This window comes from Manduca sexta, chromosome 7 (genome assembly GCF_014839805.1).
Source record: "Manduca sexta isolate Smith_Timp_Sample1 chromosome 7, JHU_Msex_v1.0, whole genome shotgun sequence".
Lineage (NCBI taxonomy): Eukaryota > Metazoa > Arthropoda > Insecta > Lepidoptera > Sphingidae > Manduca > Manduca sexta.
Window position 1 is genome coordinate 9,889,114 of NC_051121.1, and position 15,905 is coordinate 9,905,018.

Sequence of the window (15,905 nt, forward strand, 5' to 3'; positions counted from 1 at the left end):
TCTGCGCGGAGCTATATTTTAAAAAGAATATCTTAATAAGGTACAATAAATTATAAACCAAGAACGATGTAACAACAGGATATACGTGAACGAAGTTAGATATCAGTTTACTAAACGCGATAATCAGAAGTGTAATTTATTAGTTGTGATGCCATTTAAATACGTAGGCACAGGCATTAATTATACAGCCAAGTTTCAAATAACAGCCACAATTTCACACAGTCTAGTTATGATCTACGCTCATTTAGTCACGATAGTCATTTGTTATTTTTCTTTGCAAATGCATTCATAACAATGACATGTAAATTGATATTTAAGGCAAACATTTACAATAAATTCCATATTTAAAATATGTTCGATTTTTGAATAATTTAGTGGCCTAAATATTTCCTGATTCCTTATTTAAATTGTTCTAAAAATATGCGGTAGTGGATTTTTTATGGTAACGGAAGTATATATTTTTCTATATTTAAAAAAGGATTTATGTGAAAATATCTGGAATAGTTAAAATATAATTGCAATCATCTTTTTATGACTTCATTATTCACAAGCAATTAACAGTTATTGTCAATTAATTTTAAAGAACCATAAACGTTAATATTTAATTAAAAACATGCAAGAAACATTAATTAATTTTATCAATACAGAAATTTATCAATTGTAAATTAATTTTACAATCGAGCGTTCGTTAAAAATGCAAATTCTAAATTTGAAATTGACTAAGGAGCGAAACGATCAAATAATACAATTTAATTAAGCACTATTAACTATTACCATGTCAGAGATGCGCAGATAGTGAGTTTCATATAAATGTATGTCAAAAGGGCATAGTTCACACGAGTTACAATCCTAGCGGTGTTCAATTTGATGTGAACTTTGACGCAATTTGAAGTATGGGAAATGAGCTACATTTAAAGATTACATGCGAGTAATGTTCATACAATGCGGAGTATGCAACTTGTATGATTGTTTGTGAATTTAGTAAGTTCATTTGGATTAAATATTTAATTTTCCTCGAAATTGATCTTTAATTTTACATTTGTTTGTTAATTTGAAGTTTAGGTTTAGGACTAACGTAGGCGGAAGTTTGGCGCGTTTATTCTGCCGTCAAACAGAAATGTGCAAGAGCTGTTAGATTTGTTTTGAAAATGGCTTTTCAAGACACTATGGCCTTGTAATTGTCTGATTTAAAATCTAAATGCAATATTATTTGTGAACATCACTTCAGTACATTTCAATGCTGTATTTGTATACAGTTCTGATGTTGCTATAGTAAATAAATAGTCATAATTTAAAATCAAGCGGCATACATCTGACACACCAGTCTCGTTAAAATGAATCGTAGGCTGAAATTAAAATTTAACAAATTTACATCAATCTACGTAAATAAAAATGAATATAAACGTCTCGTTCATTAGTTTCATTTATTGTACAAAAAACGCGATGTTTATGATTCGTTCCAAACCTTGACATTTCGAACACAAATGATGTTCTGAATTAATTACATAACGCGTAGATTTATAGAATTCTCAGGTCAAAGGTAATTTAAAAATTTATGATTGTTATTAACATATTTTTCACATCTGCCTCCTTTTAAGGCATGTGAGTGTAAGGTTTACTGAGATATTGACCATAAATATTTTTTTGCATAACTATTACTTTTAACCAACCTCCTTCGGTAAATGTGTAATTGTATGTGACAGAAGACTACGAAATCCACACATCAGAATAAACTTAAACTTATTTACGGTATTTTTTGTGCAGCAAAATCTATGTTATGGATACTATTCTTGAACTTGGAGAGCTAAAGAATGGTTATGTCGGACTCCCGATGTTATCTAAATGTTCTTTGGGTGGGGTCCCTACCAATTTTATACCGACATAATGACTTATACCTGCTGTGGTTTTTCACGGTATACTATTTTCTTATATTGGACTTAATTTAAATACAAAAGATTGAGAGATAGACCGAAGGCATGGTAGAAAAATGTAGTGCTGAAGGATGTGAGAGAATGTCAAGTTTCGGAAGACGATATCTTGGATAGAGCTAAATAAAAAAAGAAAAGCGAGGAAAGCTAACCCCATCACTTGGGATGTATAGCTTGGAAGAGACAGAGAGAGAGAGGACACGATGTACACTTTAGGTCTTTCGCCGGTATCCAGAAATATACCAACAAGGTTACATCAAATATCAGTGTTAGACGGTACACCAAAAGAAAAACATTATTATTACTGAGAGTCACTAAGATGGAATTTCCACTGTATTCGTTATCTAGCCAGTTATCAAAAATAACTTTGATCACTCAAGCTTACTAATTATTTTTTCTAAATTAATTTCTTTGATATATTTAAATCCAAAACCAGTCTTGTTGCTACGGAAAGCGAAGCTCAAGGATATTCCAAGACATTAATAGGTTATTATTAAACATTTTGCAAATAAACCAAACCAGACACGTGATATCAATTCGTAAACAGGTTATGTTAGGTCATAAATTTCAATGGCAGAGAAAGATTGTGAAATAACTATGTAAATGTTAAGTTTTCGCGCGTACATCTTGATTTAAGATTTATTACAGGGATATAAGAGATGTTTTAAATTATACATTATATTTTCATAAAAAAATATATTATTTAATGGTCCCATACATAGTATATGTTTATGTTAAGTAATATATAAGATACATTTGAGAAATCAAGAAACTCTTGTAAGTCCAGCTAGGTGGACTGACGATTTGTGATAGGTCGCTGGCAAGAACTTGATGCGATAGGCGGAATACAGGGCAAAATGGAGCATAGTGGAGGAGGCCTATGTCCAACAGTGGACAAAGATATAGGCTGATGATCATGATGTACATTTCGGAAATCAAGAAACTCACTATCTTAGATTTTTAGGGTCCCGAGACCTTGCTAGTGTCACTAAAGTACCGGAGATCCTAGTATTTCATTAAATCACATATTTATGTAGCTAGTTAGCAACCTGAATAAACACATTGTAGAACATGGCTACAAGTTCACAGGTTAAGTAAGAAAAAATGAGGTCACATTAAATAATTACCGCGTTATTCTCACGCCTCTTTAAACGACGTCGGAACTTGCAAACAAAGTGGTTAAATAAATTGAACCGTAGATGGCTGATTTAAACTTATTGCTTGCTGAACTATAAAAACCTTAATGGCTTAACAAAGGTTACCATTTGAATCATGCATGAGAAAATGTATGCAACATAATGTGATGTTTGTGTAACGTAATGTGAAAGATCTTTCCAACATGCGATATACGGATTTAGCTCAACCAACCAATACACAGAGAAGTATGCACGCTTTATGTTGCGCTGTTTGTTAAATGTACTATAGAAATCGTTAAACAGTTTTAGGAGAAATTTGGCGCACAACGATCTACTTTCGGATAATATTACTTACTGTTTAGACCGTATAAAATACATAGATTTGGCTCCTGATACCGAATTTATGGCTTATTATTCCATTCCCCTGTCATTATGGGTATGACATTTGTACCCTATGACTACCACAAGGTGTAAAACCCGCATTATGTCTACGTAAGTGTCTCGTTCCGGGATCAGTCTATGATCTGGTTTCAAACATAATCGTGTCGACAGGCTAAGGAATCATCTAGTCAGGTATTTACGCCACTCCACTTACCATCAGATGTAGTAGAAGTGATTTTGCCGTGATAAAAAAAGATCGCCACTTGTAGCTATACTAACTTCAATACAATAGTATTTAGTCAATTACGCCCACGTCACTCCACGATAAATGTCAGAATGGAAAGCTATACAAATATAGTATGTATTGTGATAGAGATTGGAGTACGCATTGAGTTTCATTCATACTTATATCTTTTATTTGCATTTTGTAAGGTTAACGTGCTTTATCATCGTGTCCGCATCTTTTCTTTTATTGAGGTTAAGTTTGAGTTAATAGGTGAGTAGATAGTGGTAGGATGTATTTTATATCCGCCTGGATAGCGTCTACCGTACACAAGGTGTTAAAACCCGCTATATTTGCCCATGTAAGTGTGTCACGTTCCGAGATTAGCCTGTATATATCCAGTGCTTGCAGGCCGGCATAATTGTGTCGACTGGCGAGGGGTAATCATCTCTTGTCAGCCGACATTCTATTGGACCTCACTCCATTTACCATCCGGTGCTGTGGAGTCACTTTTTTCATATAAAAATAAAGAGTTTTAGTAAAAAAAGATTTGTTTATAATACAATATCTATATTAGTATATCACTATGAATTACATGTATATAAATCTAAGTAGAAGGGATGATGTAAGTACAATTTTGTCTATAATATTATGAATAGATCAGCTCGATCGGTGTATTATTTGATTCCCCATTGAATGGTTATTTGGCTTTTAGGTTTCGTACGATTGGTAAAAATGGGAAGGCTCATCACATCATCGCTGCACCCAATTAACTTAAAAAAAGCAAGGAAATATATTTTAAGAAGCAAAACGTCGTTTATAAATAAACCTATTAACTTTATTACGTTCGATTAAGTAATTTATTCGGACGAGTTACGGAAACGGTTGCTACAAAGAAACGAAGTTGGCAATCGAATTAAATATTATTTCATAAACATAAATGCATTTTATTGCATACTAAATTGATTTGTGTAAAATATGATTGGCGTTTCAAATTAATTTATTTTTTGCGAGCAATGGAACGGCACGCGCAATGTTTTATTGCCGTATTAAAATATACTTATCATTAAATGTTTATGTTTATTGTAATAGGCTTTTTTATTGTTTGTTTTGAAATTAAATTTTAATAATATAATTTGATATTTTATGTTGTTATAATTTAATATTTGCAGAATGTATAGTTTTAAAGATCTAGCGGATTAGATATGGTAAAAATGATTCTTTTTGTTTTTAATTAGAAGTGTAAGTATACAATATTAGATTCAATGCGGGTACAAAATTATATTTTTTTACTCTCTTCTACAAAATACGTTCTGTTTTGTTACCATCTTATAAACCTATTTTTAGTTTATTCGAGTGCTATAAAATCGAGGCTAAGAGGTTATAAAACATGGCCGACTAGTTTGGGCGTTCGTTTGTTTCAATAATTAACACTATCATAAACACATTACTATCGGCAAACTGTGGACATTCCTATCATGATGTAATCTAGAAAGCTATATGCCTGAAGCATTACATCACATGACCCATGGGTTTTTAAAGGTCTGATTAAACGAAACAAGTTTTTGAGCACGCTTGAGAATTGATGTCGATATTGGCAGAAAGGAGTGACGTAAATCGGCTGTTCGGCATGATTCCTTTGCCATGTGAATTATGTTTTTTTATTATTCATTCTTAAAAATATGTGGCTTTGGAGTTATATGACATGCAGATACTCATTACACGATTAAAAATATTTAATTTGGTCAAAACGAAATGATAATTATTTCAGGGCCAATTTTGTGGTAAATTTTATTAAATTGGAAATAATAAAATTTACCACAAAATTGGTAGTTGAAATTACTGGCATCGTGGTTTGCTTTATGCTTGCAAAAATATATTTAAAAATAAAGTTCATAAAAGCATATTAGAATACTTATATTAGCCAGTGATATTTGGGTTTTTCTGCTTACTATCAGCCCGGAGTCTGGAATTTGTGTCGCTCTCTATCACATCATGGGACGGAACACACTTGGTGAAAAGTGATTGCCCTTATTTTCAGCTCCGCCTACCCATTTGGTGGTAAAGACATAAAGTGTGATAATTTCGTAAAAGCAAGATGCCCATAACATAAATTATCGTACTAATCACTACATAGTATAAAACAAAGTCGCTTGTTCTGTCCCTACCTTTGTATGCTTAAATCTTTAAAACTACGCAACGGATTTTGATGCGGTTTTTTTAATAGATAGAGTGATTCAAGAGGATGGTTTATATGTATAATAACATCCATTAAATAGTGGAGAAATATTGCAACCGTGCGAAGCCGGGGAGGGTCGCTAGTATTATCATAAATGCGAAAGTTTGTGAGGAAGGATGTATGTTTGTTCCTCTTTCACGAAAAAACTACTGAACGGATATAGATGAAACTTTACAGTAACATTGATTATACATCAAAATAACACATAGACTACAATTTATAATGATTTTGTGTAATTTGGTCTTAATATAACGATACATATCAAGTAAGTCGGAAAAAAAATATCTCGGAAAACTCCTTCACGCGGGCGAAGCCGCGAGCAAAACCTACTCGTCTATAAAAAAGAAATAAACGATGTAGCAATAGGCCTTCCATCACAACAGCTCCAACCGATAATGTGTGAAAACCGTAAGTGGGCATACATTACGATTATTGCCAGAATAGTTGCGTGGCGTGACCTTTTGATGTGGGTGTTGGTGTATAATTTATCAAATATGTGGGTGCGTTTGTCACCAACGTTTGCAGGTGCATCGAGAATGTTCGGAATCGGTGAACTAGTTATGTTTTCAAAACTTTTTTGAAATCTAAGACCTAGGAGATTGTTATGCATTACTAAATTCATTTTACGTCATGTAGATACCCGTGTCACTTATTAACTATGTAAAATAACTTTTAAATATTACTAGCTTTTTCCCGGCTCCACCCGCGTGAACAGGTTTTTCTTGGATTAAAGTCCCGCTTTATTATTTTACGGGATAAAATAGAGTCTATATTTTAAGTTAAACGTCTACCAAAACATTAGTCAAATTTTTTTGAAATTAGTTAAACATAGCATCATACTATTAATTTTACTTCTTCATAGAAAACTGTACTACTCTACGGTACTAGCCTAATATATTTTGTATTTTTGTACAGTCAGCCACCAAAGTAGCTACACAAATGAAATATTTCAGAATTTCTATACATTAAATTCAAACAAAATATTCGTTGTTATTTATCTAAAATACAGCAAACCTTGTAAAATTATTATTAGTAAACAAAATTGCTGATACGTCCACATAAGTTACAGGCCTATTGAGATTTTGTATTTGTACAGCATCGTCGAAGGAGTAAATATCCTAAAAGGGAAGCTAAGGATGAACTTTCTGAAAAGAAACCCGACACAACTTATAGGTACTTATACGCATAAATGCAGTCTGGAAACCTTTCTTATGATAATTATATATTACATAAACTGCAAAAGGGAAGCCGGCAGGAATCCAGATATTGGACCCTTCGTCATTGCCGAAGAGCTGTTTGGATGTTTGTTACAAAAACTGCAAAAGGGAAGCCGGTAGGAATCGGGTTATAGGGACCTTTCGCCATTGTATACTATAGAGCTGCTTGGATGTTTGTTAAAGTATTTAAATATATGTGGGGTAGGGGGTCTAAATAGTGAATACGTCAGCAATTGTTATTTAATTATTTGAATAATAAGCCGGCAGAAATCGGGTTATATAGTCCTTTAGCCATTGTTGCACAGCTGTTTATGTAGCTGACTGTACATAATAGTATTCTATTACCTACATAATAATGGAGACAACTATTTCCCACAATGATATCGCACTTTCTACGTCGTGATCGTTATTTTTAAATCGGCTTCAATCTACGAACGTGATGAGATCGATGGCTTCATAGTTTCCGATTTCACTTTTAAAAAATTGATTGATATCTTTGTCCTCACACGGGATGTGTATATGTAACCTCTTAATCTAGATTTGGGAAACCCTGTTCGTGTATTATGAAATATATCACGCCTTTGCCATTTAGGTAGGTAGAGGTTATCAAGTATTTTGTAAGCCGTGTCTTGTATACAATTGGCGAGATTATTGCCATTTCACTTGTTTACTATTACAAGGTTTTAGGTTATTTTTGATATGCAAATTGAATTATATATATCACATGATTCTAAGTAATTTTTAGTGAAAATTTGTAATATTTCCGAAAGATAAATAAAAGTGGAATCATGGATATTATAGTCTAATATTTACCAATATTAGAATTATATTTTTTTTTTCCAAAATAATTAATAATTAATATAGGACTTTGTAATAGTGAGTCAGCAATTTATCGGGCATAATTACTGACTCCGGGATAATATTGGACAGAAAAGCTAATATATCTACTTATAAGTATAGATCTATTAGCTGTTTCATAATATTTAGTAAACATATTATAAAGACATCTAATATACAGCTATTAATATCGGCTTCACAAAAGAATTTTTAAAGCCAATAAAAATCATAGTTTTATTGCACAGCATTTACAATAATCAAATAATATCGTTTCACAATACATTAAAATAGCATTGTCTAACATAAAAATTAATATATATTACCTGTCATTCTGTCAGTGTAGATACATCTAAGGTTACAATATGCATCCAAACATTATAATTCATTCAGCGTGTACCAATAAAATAAATTCAATTACTTAATGCATTATTTGCGTTGTAATTTCGGATTACAGCCGAGATTATGTTCAAGTAATAATAAATCACAATTTATGATTATATTTTTATTACATGACATGTCAAGGTAGGCTTCGTATTTTCGATGTTTTTGGCTTGATTTATTGTTGCTTAATTTTTAAGGTAATATCATTATACTCCTTTATGTTACTTTTATTGACTCTATTGGAGTGGAACTGTTGTGTCTGAGATTCGAATTCCGGATCGGGATAAATCATGTTGTGTGATTATGGTCAGTATTATTTCGAATTGCCCAATAAATGTTTATCGGCTTTATATCATATTATATTACAATTTGCGACTCTGCTTACCCTTTCGGGTATAAAAGGCGTGTATATGTAATAATTCAATATTATGGTGCCTTTGTTGTTTTGATTATGTGAATCGTGTAGTTCTCGTGGGATTGTTTTCGATGTTGCGCATTTGATTGATTTCTAGTATTCCGAGCATGCTTATTTACCGTTTGATTTGTTTGTCCTAAATTATGTTTGATATTACGATAGTTGATGGGAAATCATTTCATCGTAAGACTTACGTCTAGTTTTTAACAAATGCCAGTTGTTGTACTATTTTGAAAATACAAGTAAACTGATCAAACATATGCTTTCTAATATATTGTAGATTTAAATTCTTTTAGTTATTTTGTTAGACCCTTACCACTTGAATTGTATATACCACTATTATTGCGTTATTTTTTATTGATTTACGATATCAATAAAACTGCTCATTTAGCAATCTTAATAATAACAGATAAACTAAATTTAAAATTTAATATCAACAAAAACTATCTTAAATAAATGTCCTTTAAATTTATAAGGGTAATACTAAAATAATATTATAAATGATCTTATAACTTTGTTTCATTTATTTTGTATTTAGTTGTTAATTCATTTTCAAACGACTTCAAATACAAATTTAGAAAAAAAATATCAATAAGTCCACCCACATGGCAACGTAATTACTATGTTAGGTAAATAAAGTGCATAATGCCTTAGACAATCAATAATATATTGATCTTTTAATATACTCGCCCACGCTTGCACATTAACTTTTATATTACTTTAATACAAAACAATATTAACATAAGTTCATGCCTGTATCTCAAAGGGGAAGACAGAAGTGCTGGCGAATGTACTCACTTTACACACCTAGAGCCATAAAGAATTCTATTTATTTGCTATTGAATGATAAGACGAACTAGCTGGTTGAATAAGAAGACGAGATAGTGTGATGGTAAGCTACAGGATAATGTGGTATCTCCTAAACTGATTCTCGCAATTGAGAGACCGATAATCGAAATTCACCTTACCAGTGTTGTGCAACGTGTGGTGCCTCGGTAGTATAGTTATAAAGCATACACGGGACGAATACGACTACCGTGCTGAGGTCCTGGTTTCGAATCCCATTCGGGCAAAAAATAATTTAGACTGGGTTTTCCATCTTAAAATTACTCAGTCGCAACGCGGAGTGAAGAAGTCAGTGATATGGTCAAGAAGTCACCCCCGTGTCTCGGGAAGCACGCAAGCTGTTGATCCTGCGTCTGATTTTTTCCGGTCATGTCGGATTGTCATCTCACAGGTCTTTTAAAGTGAAGGACTCTATAGGGCACTTGTGTATTGCACACACTTGTGCACTATATTTCTTGCGTACCTAGTTGATAGTCATTAAGATCGGCCGGCGTGGCCGGAAGACAGCTAGCAAAGATTAATTCATTTGTCATGCAATTCACGTGTATTCCTAACCTAACTTTAAGAAATTAATTAAATTATCCGAGCCCAGGAATACATTTATAAGCTAAATATAATATAAATAAAGCATCTATTAGCGTAACACCGAAGCTGAAAAAAACAATTTTATTTATAGTAAATTCATCATCTGTTCTATTATCAGACGTGGGTGTATAACATCCTGGCAATTTGAATACAAAATGCATTATGTGACTCATCGATCCAAATGTATATAACGGTATATTGGTATTTTTATTAACATAATCATCAGTATCACTATCAATGCATTATACGGGTTTGTTTCTCTCCATTAATAGGTTACTAGTTTCAAATCCACGACCTTCATCTTAGCGGCTTCACTTCCAACTTGGCTATCGTCGCTTGCGTACATTGAATTATGCAATGCATTCGTCATGTTTGTTTATATTAGATTGAGTTAGTGCATACCTTAGGTCTATAAGATGGATACCTTGATGCTCTGTAATAGTATTCAATTTGAGTTATTTGAATTGGCCTATAATAATACTTAGAAGTTAAATAGGGCATGTATTTAAAGTAATTGACCCCACTGCACTTGACTGAAAGCGGAGTGAGGTCCACATAGTGCCTATTGACGAGAGATGATTATCCATTGACAGTGGACACAATTATGCCGGATTTTGCTAAAGTAAAGGCTGAAATAATAATGATTTCATTTAAATTAAGTAAGGCTTTATTTAAACATTACATTAGAAGCCGTTAAATAATTAAAATGGATATCAATGATTTAAATGTTATTTTTGTTATAAATAATACTTAATGTTAGTATAATAATTTATGTAAATTAATGACCATCATAGAATTGTAAATTTTATTTAATTCACACTTATAAATAAACAGATAAGTAAGATATTTAATGTGAAGTAACGATTGCCTAGTTGGAAGCGAAACCGGCTTCTGAGATAATGCTCGCGAGTTCGATACCAAGCCCAAAGAAAACCTGTCTTTTTTGACGTGTATTCTTTGATAATTATTGCTTGCTTTTACAGTGAAGGAAAACATGAGTAAATGTAGAACCTGGGAATCAGTGGCGAAGGGTGAAATTTACCAAAAGGGATCCCGACACAACATATAGGTACTAATATGTATGAATGTGGTCTACAAATTGTGCTAGCGATAATTAGATTCTACATAAATCCTGCATAAAGGGAAGCCGACAGGAATATCGGGTTTTACGGACACTTCTCCACTGCTGAGAATTGTTTGTAAAAATTTCGATGGTATGTGAAGTCTGCCAACTCGTACTAAGACACTGTGGGTGATTGAGCCCTAACATCTCAAACATAAAGGAGGTCCCCACCCAGCAGTGAATCAATAAACTAAAGAACACTAATATTGTCTTTACAAATAAAACCGAATAAGGTAACTAAAAATTTAGACATTTTTCCAATTAACAAAATAAAGAATATTTTTCATAATTATATTTGATTTGTCAGCTCCCTTGACAATGAATATATATTCATCACTATTGTCAACGCTTTATTCAAATCTATTTATAATAAATATTATTACCATGGATACAAAATATGCCTTATCGATTCTTCATCCAAATCTACTAACCGATCAAAATTTCAATACGAATTACATTTTATTGATCTCGACCTTCGTTGGACGGATGTCAGCTGGCCATGAGGCGCTTAACACATCATTTACTAAAACGATTATCGACTCATCTTAGTTTCAACTCTTTAGGGTCCAATAATGTTTATAGAAATCCAACACTGAGGTTTTAATAAGATTATTGACTGGGAATTAAATCTAGCAAGAAAGACTATTCAACTCTTAGTAGGCAACGGCTTACTGTCCGAATTAAATTTATCAAGAAAGAGTGCTCAGGTAGGCAACGGCTTCACTGTGCTTCTGACATTGTTTAAGTCTATAAGCGGCGGATGCTGCTTACCATCAGGTGGATGGCTTTCTCCTTTGCTGGCTGGTTGGCTGGACTGGCTGGTTGTGCAAACTAAGCTATATTTTTATTGTAGCATGCGGGAATCGCATCAATGAAAGCATCGTGAGGAAACCTGCATACCTGAAAAGTTCTCTATAGGATTTTCGAGGGTGTGTGAAGTCTACCAATCCGCACTAGGCCAGCGTGGTGGACTAAGGCCTAATCCCTCTCAGGAGTAGAGGAGGCCCGTGCCCAACAGTGGGACAGTATATAATACAGGGCAGATGATGATGCGGCAATCGTATTACCAATATTCGAGCTAAATAGGAGCAAGAGAAAATTATTGTTATATAGGTCTGTATTGATATACCTATGGCCAGACTGATTCTTATAAAGATTGTAATTTTGTTAGGCCTACTGATGTAATAAACTTATTGATTTAGTAACAAAGTTATGCATGATAAATTGTCTAAGTTTATCTTAGTTATAGTGCTCTAAAGTAAGGGAATGTTGATCTCGATGCAATGTAGAGCGAAAATAAATATAATTTTACACGCACTTTATTATATTTTATAACATTTTTTTATTTTATTTTGTTTTGTATTAACAAATAAAACGTGATATATGTGTTATGAATATTTAAAAGTTACCTTTTATACGGGACCTTGGGCGCGAGTGTCGGATTCGGTTTTGACCAGTTTTTTATGACTTTAACGGATGTCAACTTGTTTATGGTCTCGAAAGGTCAAATGTCTACATTATTTACTAATCAGATGATCGCTACATGAAGAATGGAGTTTTATAATGCTATCTGTTTTAATGTCCGTATATTTCAGGTGTGACCGGTTTTAAATTTTAAAATAGATTGTTTTATGGTCAGGTATTTTGATTGCATAGCTATTTGATAATTTTTTTGGAGTTAATTTAAAAGCAATGTTTTGTAGCTCCATTTTTATATTTTAAGTATTTCATTACAACAATATATTACAATTAATTAAAATTTTGACAGTTTATAATTCTTAGTTTGCTCTGTACAATTATCGCCGCACACAGAGACTTCAGTATAATACACCACAGATACAAAATGGTTTCTAACCCTATTTTAATAAGCTTCGAAGTTTAAATATTAAAAAAATCTGGTTGTACAATAATTTACATATTATGTCACTACTAATACTGGCATAACGCGAAAACTAAAATAGTTTTGCATTCCGAAGCTAATTTAAATTTTGAATAAAGAACGTTGACATGCTATACAGCAGCGCGACACGGATGAGTGATGGCTTTATGCTATACAAATCTTTTGATCTAATGCGCTGACCGTCCTCGGTAGCAATTTGCTGCTTCCATCACATGTTTGCTTGTTTGCTATCGCCTAACATTACATAGTTTTGTAAGAGTGTCTAGCGTATTGCACAACCGCCCGTCGACGATGCGTTAAACAAATTAATATATGTAAACATTGTGCAAAAGCCGGTGGTCGGAACTCGCATGGCATTGTTTGACACGTCTCGTGTGAGTTTTGCGTTGCCGTGTCAAGAGTCATTTTTTCCGCGTTCTAATTTCAATTTTCCGTTTACGGATTAGTGATGTAAATATTCGCATTCGTGTTTGTAGAATTATGGAGATATTTTTCCATAATTCTATTATTAATCAGTTTCATTCGATTATTAATCAGTGTGTTTTTCGTTCAGTACCATCATACAATAGAATAGAATGCGTACAATAGCATTGAAAATATTATTTTCACTAGTAAATGTAGGAAATCTAATATTAGTTACATCATTATAGCTCGTCGCAAGTTCTTTGTGGTTCTTGAATAATATTTATGTGTACATAGATTACGTAAATCTTTCTATACATATTACGGCTAATTAAATTTGTGGATAGGCATAAAGCACTGAATTAAGTCTTGAATGAATTGTACACTCACATTTGTTTTTTAAACAGCGCGACGTTCCAAAATTGAATTTGTAGTCATAGATTATATTGCCTTTGAAATTATCTTTTGTTTTAGGGTAATAGTTGAAAATAGAACTAATAAATGTATTTGATTGTCTTTGACATACCTATCAGCTATATTTTTAGATGAATTATTATTGGTAATTACTTTTGATGTATGAAATTAGGTCCAACAGTTGTAAGCATTCTACAAATTACGAGATGTGAGAAAGAATATTTATAATTAGATTCTCTTATTTATAACAATGCTGTTGTTAATTACATGTTTTAATGACTAAGGTAATTCATTAATTAAAACTGAATAATCATTATGTAAGGCCGACTTGTAAGGAGTGAATATATTAATAATGAATTCCACCCAAAAATAGTTTCTTAAGGTTGTATAAATGGCATGTTTTATATGCACCGATGACGTATTATTTTGTATGTAATTTTAATATGTAGCTTACGATACACATTTTTGTATGTAAAAGTACACTGCATAGTTCTCGACTTTATTTCGTTTACTTCAAGTTTGAAACACATCAGCCTCCTTAGAATATAGTTGAACAAACACGACACGAAGGTACGCGTCGTTTGAGCTTGTGATTTGTCGAGAGACCAATGCGTGAATGACGTGCTAGTCTTTCGACCAATCACAAGAAAACGACACGGACTCTCGTGCCTTGTTTTTCATATTATTATCTCGAGTTCATTACAAACTTGACGCTCTTAAGTTTATTCTGTAAATACATAAAGCTATATATATATATATATATATATATATATATATATATATATATATATATATATATATATATATATATATATATATATATATATATATATATATATATATATATATATATAGGTATATATGGCAAGCAGACTAATTAACAAGGGTTTTTTCTAAAATTGAGACTAGGTTCATATAATCAACAGAGAAAAATGTGATGTTTCTGAATATATATAAAACTCAATATCGCAAATAAATTCAGTCAATTAGCCTACCAACTATCGATATATGTTGTAACATTAAAAATAATCCCTAATCCAAGAGACACAGATACGGGTTTACGTTACAGGCGTTAAGTCAACGTTGTAATCATTTAATTATGTAAAGTTATGTACATTGTTATACAGGAAATTGGTGTTTTGTGTAAAAACTTAAAGGTCTGTCCATACATATCAGTTAATCGAACGGGTACAGGTTTTGGAGGTACACACAGGTTATATGATTAGAAGAATTTATGAATTGTTTTAACACGGGTACGGCTAAATGACGTCACCTGATGGTAAACGGAATACAGTTCAATTAGTTTATCCAATACAACCGAAGAGATCAGGCGCAGGACCAACGGCTTTACGTACTTTCCGAGACACGGAGGTATCATACCGCCAACTTCCTGACTCCGAGCTGCGACTGCGTAATTTTTAAGATGGAAAAAACCTAGTCACAATTATTTTGCCCCGACCCGGTATTCGAACCCAGGACTTCAGCGCGGTAGTCGTACTTATATCGTGCACAATTACAACTACGCCATCGAGGCAATCAAGAATTAAATAAATAGATTAATAACAGCTCATGTGATAGGAACCTTTATTTTAATTTTATCCGTGGTGCCTTATAAGTAGCTTATCTAGTTGTAAACGTCCCTATCCTTGAGGTTAAAACGCCTCCTTAGATCATGATTTAGTCCTCCGCATTGCCATGGAGGTGGACAGTTAATATTTCCAACTCCTCTCTATCTTGCTATTTGACTAATTTAGTTGCAGGATAATGACATATTAGTTTTCCTGAGACTGGCCGAGCTTCACCGCTCGGTGTCATAAAATGCGTGCCACTGCTGATCCTGGCTTACAGGAGTTTTGGTGGTTGGTGTGAGGGCGGGAG